Source organism: Dendrobates tinctorius, unplaced genomic scaffold (assembly GCF_039654945.1).
Source record: "Dendrobates tinctorius isolate UK_male_01 unplaced genomic scaffold, ASM3965494v1 ptg000022l, whole genome shotgun sequence".
In the NCBI taxonomy this organism is placed as follows: Eukaryota; Metazoa; Chordata; class Amphibia; order Anura; family Dendrobatidae; genus Dendrobates; species Dendrobates tinctorius.
Window position 1 is genome coordinate 31,671,898 of NW_027361690.1, and position 16,869 is coordinate 31,688,766.

Sequence of the window (16,869 nt, forward strand, 5' to 3'; positions counted from 1 at the left end):
ATAACAGTGGGATTCCCTGACTGCTGTGGTCTTGCAACGACACCTCAACATTTGCTGCTGTGCTAACCGGTGGGCTTACAGTGGGGGAAACAATGTAGCGTTGCTGACTACCTTCGTTGTGATCAGTTGCACATGTGGCACTTGAGGTTTGGTGTTGTGTCCACGCTTGCAAGTGCATGCTGGTTAAATGTCTAAGCATGCAACTGGTATTCAAATTTTTCAGATTTTTCCCTCGGCTAAAGGTCTTTGCGCACTTCTTACAGATAACCTTGGCCTGATCATGAGGATTTTGGTCAAAAAAGTGCCACACTGCACTCTTCCTACTTTGGCAGACATTTTGCGGCCTAGCACGCTGTGATCTTTTGACCCTCTGGACAAGCTGTCCAGCAACTCTTTTGATGTTTGGAACCTGTCTTTGGAGTGCTCCGGGCCTGCCAGATAACAGCTGTTGCGATGTCGATGTCTGCTGTGGATGCTCCTCATCTGAGCTATTGGAAGCAGCACCCTCTTCCCCCAATGGATGCCAATCTGGGTCAACAACTGGGTCATCCATCACCTCCTCTTCTATGTCATGTGCACCTTTCTCTGTGTCACCGTGTATGGTGGTATAGTGTGCGGGAAGGGGCACCTGAGTCTCTTCAGGGTCAAAATCTGGCTCTGTACACTGCGAGGACAATGTAGTGCTCTGAGTGAATGTACCAGCAGAATCATCCATCAGCGGCTGTGCATCAGTGCACTCCATGTCAGATTCATCTTGGCCTGGGTAATTCACCATTTCACTTGATAATCCAGGCATGGTATGTGAAAACAGCTCCATGGAGTAATCAGTAGTATGGCCTGCGTCATCCTTCAATCTTGATTGGGGTGAAGGACACAAGGAAAGGTGTGGTTCATGAACATGAGCCTCCAATGACGACTCAGTGCTTTTACTTTTTACAACTGAAGAAGAGGAGGCGATAGAGCTGGAGGCTGAGTCAGCAATGTAAGACAAAACTTTTTCCTGATGCTCTGCCTTTAAAAGCGGTTTGCCAACTCCTAGAAAATTAAGCGTTCGAGGCCTTATGTAGCCAGACGATGACGCAGGGTCAGCACCTCCTGCATTCGGTCCTATTTTGCTCTTGCCACTACCATCAGATCCACCACCAACACCATCATTACCAGCTGCCAACCCCCGCCCAATTCCACGGCCTCTTCCACCAGCCTTCCTCATTTTTGGTAGAAATGTAGACAAAATCCAACAAACTATATAGTAATGTAAAACAAGGTACAAGGTGTCTATAGGACAGGGGAGATTTTGAATCTCTGCGCACACTTTTGGACACTGGACACTTGTGGATTGTGTGAGGCCCACTGATATCTGAGCGCTATGTGACACGCTCGATGGCACAGCTGCCTGTGACCAAAGTGACGAGAGGATAATGGAGATTTTGAATCTCTGCGCACACTTTTGGACACTGTACACTTGTGGATTGTGTGAGGCCCACTGATATCTGAGCGCTATGTGACACGCTCGATGGCACAGCTGCCTGTGACCAAAGTGACGAGAGGATAATGGAGATTTTGAATCTCTGCGCACACTTTTGGACACTGGACACTTGTGGATTGTGTGAGGCCCACTGATATCTGAGTGCTATGTGACAGGCTCGATGGCACAGCTGTGACAAAAGTGACTAGAGGATAAGGGAGATTGGATTGCTTTTAAAAAAGCAGTTTGCGGAGCAGTGGGTAAACAGCAATGCCAGCGTGTCAGGAAGCCTTAAAAGGCAGCCCAACAACCAACACCACTGATACACCACTATATAGCCTCCCCTTGCACTGCACACACAGTGACTTGTGTGTTGTGCAGGCCAAATCGCTAGCAGCAGAAGCAGTTTTTTTGTCTTCTTCCCTGCCTAACGCTCTCCCTACAGAATCAGCAGCAACCTCTCCCTATACTAAGATCGGCAGAAGTAAGATGGCGGTCGGCGTGCACGCCCTTTTATACCCCCTGTGACGCCCACCAAAGCAAGCCAATCACTTGCATGCCCTTCTGAAAGATGGTGGTGACCCGTGCCTAGGTCATCACGTTGCCCACAGTGTCCGTGGATCCTGATTGGCTGAAAAAGAGCGCAAAACAAACTTTTGAAACGCGACTTTGGCGCGTAAGTCGCCGACCTCGTGGCCGACCTCATCCTAGGGTCGGGTTTCGTTTCATGAAACACGACTTTGCCAAAAGTCGGCGACTTTTGAATTTTTTCGACCCGTTTCGCTCAACTCTAATAGCAAGTATATATATTATAGGGTACAATTGAAATCTCCATAAACATAGTCCCGTAGTCAGTCTCAGATGCTTACTCAGTATGGATTTGACCGTAATACTAAATGTCGAACAAGGGTACTGTAACAAGATACAAGCTGTATTGAGTATAGGGTAAAAATTGCTATCTCCAATTCACCGTATATATAAAAGGCGTAAACCACACACGCTCACTCACTATGGATGATACCGTAATACAAAATTTGGAACAAAGGTACTGTATCAGCACATACCAGGTGTATCCAGTCTAGGGGTAATTGTAAATTTTCGTCTATACATCCGGAGTCAGACACAGAAACTCACAGGCTCAGTATGTATTACACCAGAATTTAACAAGTAGAAAAAGGGAAAGGTAGTCGAAGCATACAGCAGTGTACAGTGTTGTGATACTTTTAAATCTTCCTATATATTTCAATCTCAGTAAGCCAGTCCAGACTCTCCGCTACTGGAAACTACATGGATGCAAGTACAGACGGAAATGCGAGTGTTATCACAAATTTGTAAATTACTCATCGCGGGAAAACGCCTGTAAGGCATATTGTGCCAATTCAGGCCAGGCGTCCAGTTTAGAGGCCCAATAGTCAAAGGGGAATGCCTTGTGAGGAAGAACATCGATATGGGAGGAGAAGTAGTTTGTAACCATATTTGACAACTGCTGTTTCCTGTCACTTTTAATCGATGCAGTATTAGCAGTCGTGCGAGTGTCAAAGAAATGGTTAATCTTAGTTTCTATAGACCAGAAAAATAACTGAAAAACAACTTGTAACCCATGACACTATTTTAATTGTTATCATCTGTCTACGTGGTTAGAAAATTCTGCCAAGTGGTCAGTTCCAAAATTCTCTCTTTTCTTAGAATAATGTCTAAAATGTCAAGGCCAAGTATTTTGGCCTGTTAGTATTACCGGATGCAGTTCCACGAATTGTTAAATTGATATCGAGGAAGTGCCATATTCCCGTCATCCCCAATTAGACACATAATATATCATTTTGTCATATCTGTTATATAACTATTGTTTTTGCCAACCATCCACCATTTCGCAATTGTTACATAATATTACGGAAATTGTCTATATTTGTCTATTTCCTCTTTTGCGATCCTATAAAAGAAGTACCCATCTTAATAAAGAGAGAGATTAACTTGAAAGACAAGCCTCCTGTGTCTTTTTTTTTACGTCTCCATTCCTAGGATCCTAGGTAAGAGAAGCTCTAAATGAGCTTTACCCGAGGTTGGTGATTAGAGAAAAAATCCCGGCGCTGACAAACTTGGAGGCCCCAGCGAGATTGAATTCCCCTTTAACTATCAATTTGGACTGAAAAGGATTGCCTTGCTCTGTCGGGGGGAGAACAGAAAGGAGACCCGGGTACGTGAGCCATTTTGGCTCGCATCCTTTCTTGTCTCCCTAAGACAGGGTAGGTAGGTCAGTCTGTCTGGATCTTTGAATGGGAATCCCCTCGGGTAACAAAAATTAAGGTTTGTTTTATTTTTTTTATTTTAAGTTTTTTTTAATTTTTTTGCTTGTTTTGTTTCTTTTGTTCCTTGGCTTTAATCTTTTGTTTCTTGGCTTTAATGTAGTTTGTATTGTTTGTGGTTGTATATTTGTATTTGTTTATCTGTCTAAAAATACTAACCATCCTAACATTCTAATTTTGTGTGCTTGATATTGTATTGCCAGTACAAGACCGGGCAACAGATCAGAAGTGCTGCTAAAAATTTTCTTATGAATGATCTTAAATCTTGAAAGGTGTGTGAGTTGAATGGGTGTTATATGTAGAAGGCAGAACTGAAAATAGAAAGTAATGTTGTGTTATACATGTTCCACCCTTCTCACTTTGATTGCTATTCTGGTTTTTTCTTTGGTTAGTGGATTATGTTATTATGTGTTTTTGTTGCTCGGCTAGTTGCTAAGTAGTAGAAAGAATAAGCTAAGTAGTAGAAAGAATAAGCTAAGTAGTAAAAGGATAAGAATTGGTTGATAAATGTCCTGTGCTCAGTGTGTTCAAAGTATAGTTATAAAGAGTTTGCAGACAGATGCGACCCCACGTCACTGGAAGACTGAGGGAAAAATCACAGGAGGAGTTGGCTGGTGGGCTGCCATAACCTGGCTTGGATCTGTGAGAGTGTATATTTTGACTATAAATATTCATTTTAGAGTGCCTCGAGATACCCCGGTCAATTGTGAGATAGCAGAGATATTGCGAAGATTTGGAAGTACAGGAGCCAGTTACTGTCCGGTGGCTTTGAGACACTTTGAGATGAATACTAGTTTGTGAAGTGTACGTGTTACTTGTACATGCCGTGTGAAAGTTGTTTGTGTTCAGTTACGATTTGTCAAAAAAGGGTGAGAAGATTAAGGTCTGATTGGTTTTTGGAAAGAGTACATTTAACGCCAGTTGTTCCTCATCAGTACAGAAGAGCAAATAAATTGTACCGAGTATTTTTCTGTCATATAGTGCCACACCCTCATGCATTATTGAAAAGTTGGTCATACATCTTGGAGACTAGATGGTACATGCCAAGGTGGCAAGATATAGTCTCACATGAATACTATTTTGATCTCTCTGAAATAGACTCAGGAATAGATTTGACATGCTCAGAGTCTAGTGAAAACTCAGGATCTGATTCTGATGTATAAGGAATATGTAGGGCTTGCTTTTGGAATAATATTGTTTGTAGCAACTTATAGTTACCTGTTCTACAAGGTGTGTAGTAGAATCAGGGCAGAACAGAAAGTACAAGTTCAGCTTGTTACTTTAGAAGCAGAGACTGCTGGACATCATAATCGACCAGTGGGATCCTGCTAGATATCGGAACTGAAGATAGGAGTAGCTGACCGTGACGGTTTCCGATATAGACAGTCAGAACTGAAGATAGGAATAGCCGACCTTGACAGTTTCTGAAACAGACAGACAGAGCTGAAGATAGGAGGTGGCTGACCTTGACAGCTTCTGATTTAGATAGCTTTTTGCTATGGGCACTAAGTTTACCAGGCTAGGACGAAACACAGATCCAAGATATAAAATGAGGGATCTGGTGCGCTTGGAACATGGGCAAAAAGCGGTTAAAAATGCTACAAAAATTTTAAAGCAAGCAGGGATGCCAGAGAATGGGTGTTTAGACATTGAGAGATGGAAACGGTTTAGCAAAGAGCATGATAAGTGGATCGAGAGGCATGGTTATGAGGAACAAGTGGCTGCTTGGATGAGAACGGCTGAGCAGCATGATCCATATTTTAATACTGATAATGATGATGACGAGAGTGAGTTTGCCCAGAATAGAAGAGGGAGAAATCCAACAGCGCAGGGACAAGCAACAGCCCCTCCTTTACAAAGACAGTCTGTGTCCACGGCTCCCTCCGCCCCTTTGAGTGAGAGAGAAGTCTCAGTCAGTGATTCGAAAGTTACAAGTAGTTGTAGCCCTATAAGGGAAAGAATCATTAGTGGAAAGGACATAGAATCTATGTCCACTGAAGCAGCGACGGCTAGTACTGTGCCTTATTTTTCTTCACCATCATTTTTGTCTCCACCAGATTTTCATATGTCAGGACTCCGTTCTGGTCAGATACCAGTGATTTATCAGACACCAGGGACCCCATTTATTCAGTATGTGGGGGAGAGAATGATTCCTCCTGCATCTCCAATGCAGAGGCAAAAGAGCCCCTTTACTTTTGAATCTTCTCCTCCTACATATTCGGTTACAAATCAATACCCTGCACTTCCAAGGGAATCCCTAGATAGTTTTTCCACCCCAATAAAAAGTTCTGGACAGGGAGGACGGGAGGTTTCAGGGGGAAGTGGGGATGATTTTAGATTGCAAATGACACCCAGTCCCTCCCAAGGTAGTTCACAGGTGGCTAAGCTAAAGTTGATTAGGGAAAATAATGAGTGGAGATGTGAGGACAAACACCAGCAAAGTGAGGATACTCAGGGTTATTCAAATAGAGCTATGAGATCCCTTACTTGGATTTGTAATAGGTGTAATAAGCCACAGGAGAAAGGGAAGATAGAATGTGATTTTTGCAGTAGGGCTGAGAGAAAAGCCACAGTCAGCAGCTTCCCTGTGATAACTCAGACTACGAGCAGACCAACAGATGACGGAGAGGATGAGGGAAAAGTAGATACCACTACGTGGTATAAGCCATGGAGTAGATCTGAACAGTTAGCCATGGCAACCAGCTTCCCCGATCCCTACAAGAATCCCTTAGGATTTTATAGAGCAGTAGAAGGGGTAGCTGATAATTATGATGCAGCCTGGAATGATCTGGAACCACTGTGTCGAATATCGGCTGGAGTGCCTTTGCTTGAGAAGGTGAGGGCAGTCCCGGCAGATGTTAATACGATACGTGAAGTTCCAGAGGATAAGAAAACTAGAGAATCAGGGCGACAGTTTATAGCAAGGTTACACATAGTAGCCAAGCAGCTAACAGAAGAGTTGACCTCAGGGTTGCCTGAAGTATTTCAAGAACCAGATGAACCTATTGACAAATTTCATGCAAGGTGTGCAGCAGCGTTCACAGACCATGACTATGACCTGAAAAATCCTAGGGAAGCTAGGTTTCTGAAAAGCATGTTTTTGACTGGATTAAGAGAGGACTTGAGAGCTGAAGTGATGAAAGTAAGACCTGAATGTGTATTTGCTACCTTGGAGAATTCTCTTCCTGTATTCCGGGGGATAGAAGCCCAAATTAATAATCGCAAAGTAAAAAAACAGCAGAAGCCAGTGCCTGTCATGGTAAATATACCTCCTGATGCCTTTAATAATGCTGTCAGAACTGCGGTCCAAGCATCAGGCATACATAACAGAGCTGCGGGAGGAGACAGAAAAAGGAGAGATGGGGTAATAGACCCAGAGGAGTGCAGACGGAAAGGGCTTTGCTATGAATGTGGCCAGAGAGGGCACCTCAAAAGGAATTGTTTCAGGAATAGAACAACTAACCCAGAGCAGACTCGTGTTTCATTGGTAGCAACTGATGAGGCAGGAAATTTGTCAGATTAGGAACTTGGCAGCCCCCAATATGATTCTGTAATAGTGGTTCCCCCTAGGGATGGTCCAAGGGCCACAACCCAATTACAACTTCCCAATGGGAAGCAATTGAAATGTTTAATTGATACGGGGGCGAGCCGTACTATTATAAGAAAACAAGATATGCCACAACGATTCATGACAGGGAAAACGGTGAAGGGAATAGGAGCAGAGGGAGTGGTTCATCCTTTGTATGAGACAGAACCTATGAATGTACGAATAGCTCAAACTACTGACTTATGTGCCCAATTGTTAGTATCAGAAAAATGCCCCCTGAATTTGATAGGAGCTGATATTTTAAATGCTGTCAATGCAATCATTAAATTTGGAAAAAAGGGAATTACTGTTTCAGGCCCTTTATCGGAAGAAGCACTATCCCTGGTGATGTCCATGATGTTGTTAGAAGAACAGGAAAAACAACAGGTTGAGCAAGATGAGGAGATACTGCAGATGCTTGAGCAAATACCAGCTGCACTATGGGTAAAAGATAAAACAGATGTGGGTTTGTTAAAAATAACACCTGTTTCTATTAAGTTGAAACCAGGAGCTGTACCAGTACAGATTCGACAATATCCGCTGAGTAAAGAACAAATTGAGGCTATTTCTGCACAGGTATCCACCTATCTGAAGGCAGGTATACTAAAGGAGAAAAAATCCATTTTTAATACACCTCTTTTTCCGATAAAGAAGAAGCAGACTGTGGCAGGGCAACCTGCGGTGTACCGGATGGTACATGATTTAAGGGAAATTAACAAACTAATGATAGTGGACATACCTATTGTGCCAAATCCTCATACCTTGTTGAATCAGATTCCAAGTAATGCAAAATGTTTTACTGTTATTGATCTAAGCAATGCTTTTTTTTCGGTGCCAATTGACGAAGAAAGCCAAATGCTGTTTGCTTTTACACATGCTGGCAAGCAGTACTGTTGGACACGACTGCCTCAAGGGGGAGCTACTTCCCCTTCTGTATTTTCCGAGGCAATGGCAGGAATCCTTCTTTCTTGGCACCCTGAAAGGGAAGATGTGCAGTTGATACAGTACGTGGATGACTTGCTTCTTTGTACCCCAGATAGGCAAGTGTGTCTAAAGGAAACTGCTTCATTACTGATATTCTTGTATCATGAAGGATGCAAGGTGTCAAAGGACAAATTACAGATAGCGAAGGAAAAGGTCATTTTCTTGGGACATTGCATTTCATTCCAATTAAAACATATAACTTTACAGAGGAAAAAGGCCATAAGCCAAGCCATTGAGCCTACCTCAAATACTGCACTGAGAACATTTTTGGGATTGATTGGTTACTGCAGAGAATGGATTCCTGCTGCATCGCAAATGATGCAGCCTCTCTTTGACGTGTTATCCGCATGTAATAAAGGGCAGCCGTACCAGCTGACCTCGGAAGCAAGAGAGGGGTTCCAAAATCTGAAGGAAGCCATCGTCTCTGCACCGGCCCTAGGAATCCCAAACTATGCCCTGCCTTTCCGTTTGTACTGTCATGAATCAGGGGGACATGCTAAAGGGGTGCTTACACAACAACATGGAGGGAAGCATCGCCCCCTAGGATATTATTCAGCCAAACTTGACACAGTAGCACAGGGAGCACCAACATGCATCAGAGCAGTCGCAGCTAGAGTTGAGCGATACCGTCCGATACTTCAAAGTATCGGATCGGAATGGATCGGCCGATCTTTAAAAAAAGTATCGGTATCGCCGATTCCGATACCGGAAGTCCCATTCAAGTCTATGGGACTTCCGGTATCGGAATAAGAAAAACCCTGTTTTTGCCTTGTACAGCCTCTCTGGGGTCTGTACGGGCCTTTCGGGGGGCTGTGCCGGCCTGCCAGGGGGTCTGTGCAGGCTCCGGTGGTCTGTGCCGGCCTGCCGGGGGGCTGAGCCGGCCTGCCGGTGGTCTGTGCAGGCTCCGGTGGGCTGTGCCGGCCTGCCGGGGGGCTGTGCCGGCCTACCGGTGGTCTGTGCAGGCTCCGGGGGGCTGTGCCGGCCTGCCGGGGGGCTGTGCCGGCCTGCCGGTGGTCTGTGCAGGCTCCGGGGGGCTGTGCCGGCCTGCCGGTGGTCTGTGCAGGCTCCGGGGGGCTGTGCCGGCCTGCCGGGGGGCTGTGCCGGCCTGCCGGGGGGCTGTGCAGGCTTCGGGGGTCTGTGCAGGCATCGTCCGATGGGACTACAAGTCCCATCGGGCGATGCCTGCTACCATGACAGTGATTGACACATTAGCCAATGATGGGACAGTAGTCGTCCCATCATCCGGCTAATGCCGTTGAAAAAAAAAAAAAAAAAAAGTCCCTAGTCTCACTTTATGCCATTGCTGTGTGGGAATTTCCCTCGCAGCAATGGCATAAAGTGAGACTAGGGACCTTTTTTTTTTTTTTAAGTGGTGGAGGAATACAGTGCGGAAGGATACCTACCTTCCGTCATTGGATTCCTGCAGCCCGTAGAGAACGGCAGCATCATCTGATGCTGCAGTTCTCTACCCAAGATCGTCATGGGACACACTCGTGGACTGCTTCGGATCGTGGGTGAGTATTTTTGTGGTTTGTTATGTTAATATTTATTCCGGAAAAGACAATGGCTTCGGGGAACAATGTGACAAGTATTGGTAAGTATGTTACTCTATGTTATATGTACTGTATGTCTATGTATGTATTGTATGAATGTATTGTATGTATGTAGTATATATGTGGTATGTATGTAGCATGTAGTATGTATGTAGTATGTATGTAGCATGCATGTAGCATGCAGTATGTATGTAGCATGCATGTAGTATATATGTAGTATGTATGTAGCATGTATGTAGTATGTATGTGGTATGTATGTAGCATGTAGTATGTATGTAGCATGCATGTAGTATATATGTAGTATGTATGTAGCATGTAGTATGTATGTAGTATGTAGGTAGTATGTATGTGGTATGTATGTAGCATGTATGTAGCATGCATGTAGCTAGCATGTAGTATGTATGTAGCATGCATGTAGCATGCATGTAGTATGTATGTAGCATGCATGTAGTATGTATGTAGTATGCATGTAGCATGCATGTAGTATGTATGTAGTATATATGTAGTATGTATGTAGCATGTAGCATGTATGTAGTATGTATGTGGTATGTATGTAGCATGTAGCATGCATGTAGTATGTATGTAGTATGTATGTAGCATGTAGTATGTATGTAGTATGTATGTGGTATGTATGTAGCATGTATTATGTATGTGGTATGTATGTAGCATGTAGTATGTATGTAGCATGCATGTAGCATGCATGTAGTATGTATGTAGTATGTATGTAGCATGCATGTAGTATGTATGTAGTATGTATGTAGTATGTATGTAGTATGTATGTAGCATGTAGCATGTATGTAGCATGTATGTAGCATGTATGTAGTATGTATGTAGCATATATGTAGTATGTATGTAGCATGTAGTATGTATGTAGCATGCATGTAGTATATATGTAGTATGTATGTAGCATGTAGTATGTATGTAGCATGCATGTAGTATATATGTAGTATGTATGTAGCATGTATGTAGCATTTTTTTTTTTTTTTTTAACATTTAACACATTAGCCGGATGATGGGACTACTACTGTCCCATCATTGGCTAATGTGTCAATCACTGTCATGGTAGCAGGCATCGCCAGATGGGACTTGTTGTCCCATCGGACGATGCTTGCACAGACCCCCGGACATCAGCACAGCCCCCCCGGCAGGCCGGCACAGCCCCCCGGCAGGCCGGTACAGACCCCCACAGGGTGCACAGACCACCGGCAGGCCGGCACAGCCCCCTGGCAGGCCGGTACAGACCCCCACAGGGTGCACAGACCACCGGCAGGCCGGCACAGCCCCCCGGCAGGCCGGTACAGACCCCGGGCAGTCCACACAGCCCCCCGGCAGGCCGGCAGAGACCCCCGGAAGGCCCGAAATGACGGCGCATCATGATGCGCACACACCGCGCATCATGATGACGTCAGGCTGTCAATCAACTTTGAACTTCCGATTCCGAATTCCGATATTGAAAAAATATCGGAAGTCGGTATCGGAATTCCGATACTTGCGGTATCGGAATGCTCAACACTAGTCGCAGCTTGTGCAATACTGAAGGAAAAAGTTGCAGACTTGGTGCTAGATAATCCCTTGGAAATTCTGGTACCACACTCTGTGCAGGAGCTACTGCTCCAGGCAAGGACAAAACATTTGTCCATGAATAGGTTAACAAAGTATGAAGTGGCTCTGCTTACACCCCCAAATGTGACTACAAAAAGGTGTACAGTTTTGAACCCCGCTACTTTGCTGCCAGATACTGATGATTCAGAATTAATTGAAGCTCAGCATGACTGCTTTGAGCTTATGGAGGCGGAAACACAACCACTTGCCAATGTGCAGGAGACACCAATTTCTAATGCAGACTTAGAGTTGTATGTAGACGGATCACGGTATTATCAAAATGGTGTACCTTATACAGGATATGCAATTGTAGATCAGCATGAGGTGGTAAAGAGTGAAGCACTGCCAGCCGAAATGTCTGCACAGGAAGCTGAATTGAAAGCACTCGCTGAGGCGTGTGTAATCGCTGAACATTTGACAGCAAATATCTTCACAGATAGCCGCTATGCATTTGGCATATGCCATGATTATGGTCCCATATGGAAGAGCAGAAAGTTTGTTGGTTCCTCTTGTAAGCCCATTAAAAATGCAGAATTGGTGGCCCAGCTCCTTAGAGCATTGGAGCTGCCTAAGAAAGTTGCTGTAGTAAAAGTGCAAGCTCACACAAAGGAGCGCACTAAGGAAGCTGAAGGTAATAACCGAGCTGATATTGCAGCCAAGGCTGCTGCTTTATTCCCTCTTCCCGCAGGAACATACACTGTACAGGTGTCGGGGGAGGTGGATCTACAATTACTTCAGAACCTGCAAGATCAGGCCTCTGCACCAGAAAAGGAGGGATGGCAAAGGCACTCAGGTGCGAAGGAAGAAGATGGATTGTGGAGAGTGGATGATAGGTATTGTTTGCCCAGGGCATTGTACCCTTTGGTGTGCTCCCTCTCCCACGGAATAACCCATCAATCCAAGGATGGAATGGTAAGTCAGGTAAAAGCAAGTTGGGTCGCACCAGGGTTCCATTATGCTGCTGCAAAATTCGTACAGGGATGTGTAATCTGCGCATGCCACAATGTGGGGAAAACAGTAAAGGTGCCACTAAAGTGCACCCCGAGGCCATTGTACCCTTTTCAGCGACTGCAGATTGATTTCATTTAGCTTCCAAGGGTAGGCAACTATGAATATGTGCTGGTATGTGTGGATCTTTTCTCAAATTTGCCAGAAGCATGGCCTTGTGCTCATGCAAATGCACGTACTGTGGTTAAAAAGTTGATATCAGAAGTTGTTTGCAGATTTGGAGTACCAGAGGTAATCGAAAGTGACCGAGGTAGTCACTTTACTTCACAGGTGTGCCAAGGAATCACTCGAGCCTTGGGGATAGAACAATCTTTTCATACTCCCTATCACCCTCAGAGTAGTGGCAGGGTGGAAAGGTTAAATGGTACACTGAAATTGAAAATTCAAAAGGCAATGGCAGAGACAGGTAAACCATGGACTGAGTGTCTTCCCATTGCATTGTACACTGTTAGGGTAACTCCCAACCGAAAGACAAGGTTAAGTCCATATGAAGTGTTGTTTGGGAGCCCTCCCAAGACAGGATTGTACTTTCCCCAGCAGATGCAGGCCTCTCATTCAAATATGACGGCCTATGTAGGCGCGTTACAACAGGTGTTACAGCAAATTCATGCACGTTTTTTCAGTTCCCTTCCAGATCCGTCCTCCTTATCAGGCTCACATGATCTTAAGCCTGGAGATTGGGTGGTGACACGAAAGCATCTAAGGAAAAGTCTGGATCCTCGCTTTGAAGGACCCTACCAAGTCCAGCTGACCACGCCTACATCTGTTAAGCTGGAGGGAAAAACCACCTGGATTCACGCTTCTCACTGCAAGAAGTTCCACAGAAACTAAGAAGGATGGAATTTGGGAAGTACTATCCATTCTTGCTCCTCACTGTGATGTCGTCTACGCAATGTAAAAAAAGATAATGATGTTTTTGAACCATGGGATAGTGATGTATCAAAACAGTGGGCTAATAAATTTGTCCAGTACCATAGCTATATTGCCCAGGTCCGAAATTTATCCAATTGTTGGATTTGTTCTCATGCCCCCATTGCTGCAAAAACTATGCCATATTTCGTAACTCCACTAACAGAGGAGGAGCTGTTCAGGGGAGGGTGTTGGGAAATGCGGGCCCTTAATCTGGCTGAACAACAGAGTCAGACCTCTGCTGCCTTGCCTATTACAGGTTGGACAAAGCAGCCATGGTTTCAAATAAATCTCACTAGGAGACAGGAACCTGTAGATAAACGACCGATCAATCTATTCGAATTTAAGGAATATGATGGAAACTGGGGAAACAAGGCTACTGATAAAAATTATATAGGGAAAGTGCCCGATCAGGAGCTAAAACTTAGCTTTGCAGTAAAAACTCCCTTTTCTCTGGGAGATAAACAAATTTGCAGTGACCAGGTGTGTTTGGAACGATTCCTACATGATACTAATTGGACAAGGAATCATTCATTCCTTTATGGCAATACAACACAGTGCACTGCAAGAGAGGCGGTTCATGTAGATGAAGAAACCAGAGAAGGTCAGTATGGAGATGGAGCAGCTGAAATGTCTATAAGCCTCAATACAGAACCGGAATGCCAACCATTACGATATTATAGGGCAGTTACTACAGATTTAGATGATTCCTGGTGCCTTTATACTGACACTACCCGGTTGGTTTCAATAGCGATAGCTTTCCTTAATGAATTTCAGTTTGAATTACCAAAAGGAGTTTATGTAGTCTGTGGAAGTAATGCATATAGATAGATTCCTAAAGGAGCTGAAGGTGCATGTACACTAGCTAAATTAGAGCCAGCCACCTGGGTATGGAATGAGAATGACTTTCCTTATAAAAATGTTCCTGGTCACATGATAGCGAAACGCAGTGCACCCTCACCCCAGCCACCTAAGCATCTAATGCATACCCCATGGTACCTTAAGACAGGGATGGTTCTTACTGGTCCTTTGGGAGTTATGTTCGGAACTTTAAGAAATGCTCAGATGATAGAAGAATTGGGTGATATTTTTGATAATGTGACAGAGTATCTATTTGATGCCATTAATGTAGAATCTGCTTATATGAGACAGCTCATTGTTATAACTAATCAACATTCTATGGTGCTTGACTATCTTACGGCATCTCAAGGGGGATTCTGTCAGGTAGTGGGACCCGCATGCTGTCACTATATCGATCCATCTGGATTGATGAGAGTTACTCATGATATAGAACAAGCCAGGCTGATCAAGGAAGGAATACGAAAGGTTAATGCCTTAGAAGATTTGCCCTTTCCTGAATGGCTCGCATGGTTAAATCCTTTAAATCTGTTTAAGGGGATAGGCGGATGGATATCAGGAATAATTCATTTTTTAATTCAAGCAGTTTTTGTAATATTGGTTATTGCTGTAACGATAAGACTATTTGTTCTGCTCATAAGGAAAATTCTTGGTTCTAATTGTAAATGTTTTCCAGGAAAAGGTAGTGCCAAAATTGAGGCCAATTCAGGAATCAATCAGACACAAGTGATGACAACCTTTATAACCACTGTTCAGCGTAGATGTATATTCTGCAACAAGCAAACGTCAGTGGACTTGGCTGATTGTATGCATTGTGGAAAACCACTGGTTTGAACAAAGATAAAGAAAAGAACTTCAGGAAGAACTACAACGATGAAGATTACATGCATTATGGACTTCAAATGATTAAATGATTAACAATTACTAATGAATAAAGATATAAAATATACTGTATATACATATCAATATATCAAAATATATGTTACAATATATTACCATAATTATGAATTTATTATGTCTCGTTAACACGTTACTCACAAAATAGACATAACTTCCCTCAATAAAATCTGTATTCCTCTGAGATAGGGCAATAAGTAGAACAGAGGTAGGGAAAGAAGGTCTGATTTCCAGGTATAACCTGAATGGATACGCAGCAGGACTGGTATCCCATGATATACATAGGACAAGCCGTGTATTTTGTGAAGTAGGGTTATCTTGCAGGCCTTGGATAAAGGCAAGGATAGATAGAGGTAGGTAGACAGAATGATAAAAAGAGGGGAGTTGTCAAAGAAATGGTTAATCTTAGTTTCTATAGACCAGAAAAATAACTGAAAAACAACTTGTAACCCATGACACTATTTTAATTGTTATCATCTGTCTACGTGGTTAGAAAATTCTGCCAAGTGGTCAGTTCCAAAATTCTCTCTTTTCTTAGAATAATGTCTAAAATGTCAAGGCCAAGTATTTTGGCCTGTTAGCATTACCGGATGCAGTTCCACGAATTGTTAAATTGATATCGAGGAAGTGCCATATTCCCGTCATCCCCAATTAGACACATAATATATCATCTTGTCATATCTGTTATATAACTATTGTTTTTGCCAACCATCCACCATTTCGCAATTGTTACATAATATTACGGAAATTGTCTATTTGTCTATTTCCTCTTTTGCGATCCTATAAAAGAAGTACCCATCTTAATAAAGAGAGAGATTAACTTGAAAGACAAGCCTCCTGTGTCTTTTTTTTTACGTCTCCATTCCTAGGATCCTAGGTAAGAGAAGCTCTAAATGAGCTTTACCCGAGGTTGGTGATTAGAGAAAAAATCCCGGCGCTGACAGAGCGGTACTTGAGAAATCATTCCACAACATGGTCATTAAACCCCTGTCTCGAACGCCACTTTGACTGTGTGCACCACGAACACCTCTTCCATTGTGCCCACTACGGCTCATGGGAGAAACAGCACCGCTGCTGTGTGCTGGGAAAGCCTCATGCAACCTGTTTACCAGAGTTGCTTGTTTGTTAGCCAATATTATCTCTAGGTTCTCCTGTAGCATGATGAGGTGTAATTTGCCTTTGTAGCGTGGATCGAGGATGCTGGCCAGCCAGTAGTCGTCATCCCTCATCATTTTGGCAATGCAGGGGTCCCTTTTTAGGATCCACAAGTCATAATCGCACATGTGGGCCAATGTTCCAGGTGACAATGATGCACTGCCAGTGGTGAGTGGAGGAGCACTTTCTGGCAAATCCACATCCCTCCAGTCACACACAAACACTGTACCTGACCTTAGAACACCAACATTTTCTCTTGCCCCTGAGAAGCATCCTCCTGCTCAAAATAATCATCCACCTCATCCTCCTCCTCTTCTTCCTCCACCTCGTCCAGGACAGTTCCCTGACCAGACAATGGCTGACTGTCATCAAGGCTTCCCTCCTCCTCCTCTGCAGACGCCTGATCCTTAATGTGCGTCAAACTTTGCATGAGCGGACGCATAAGCAGGATGCTCATGCTTATGATGGCGTCGTCTGCGCTTACCAAAGTTGTGCATTCTTCAAAACACTGAAGGACTTACAGAGGTCTTTCAGCTTTGACCATTGCAC

At 43.8% G+C, this 16,869-nt stretch overlaps 1 long non-coding RNA gene across 1 annotated transcript in view; it reads left to right on the plus strand.

Moving 5' to 3' along the window:
- LOC141084113 (uncharacterized) overlaps window positions 1-15,997 on the plus strand; it is a 52,020-nt gene extending 36,023 nt beyond the window's left edge. The window contains exon 2 of the long non-coding RNA XR_012230934.1: window positions 13,125-15,997. This is a non-coding gene — a long non-coding RNA (uncharacterized lncRNA). The remainder of the gene's footprint in view (window positions 1-13,124) is intronic.
- Window positions 15,998-16,869: the final 872 nt, after the last annotated feature.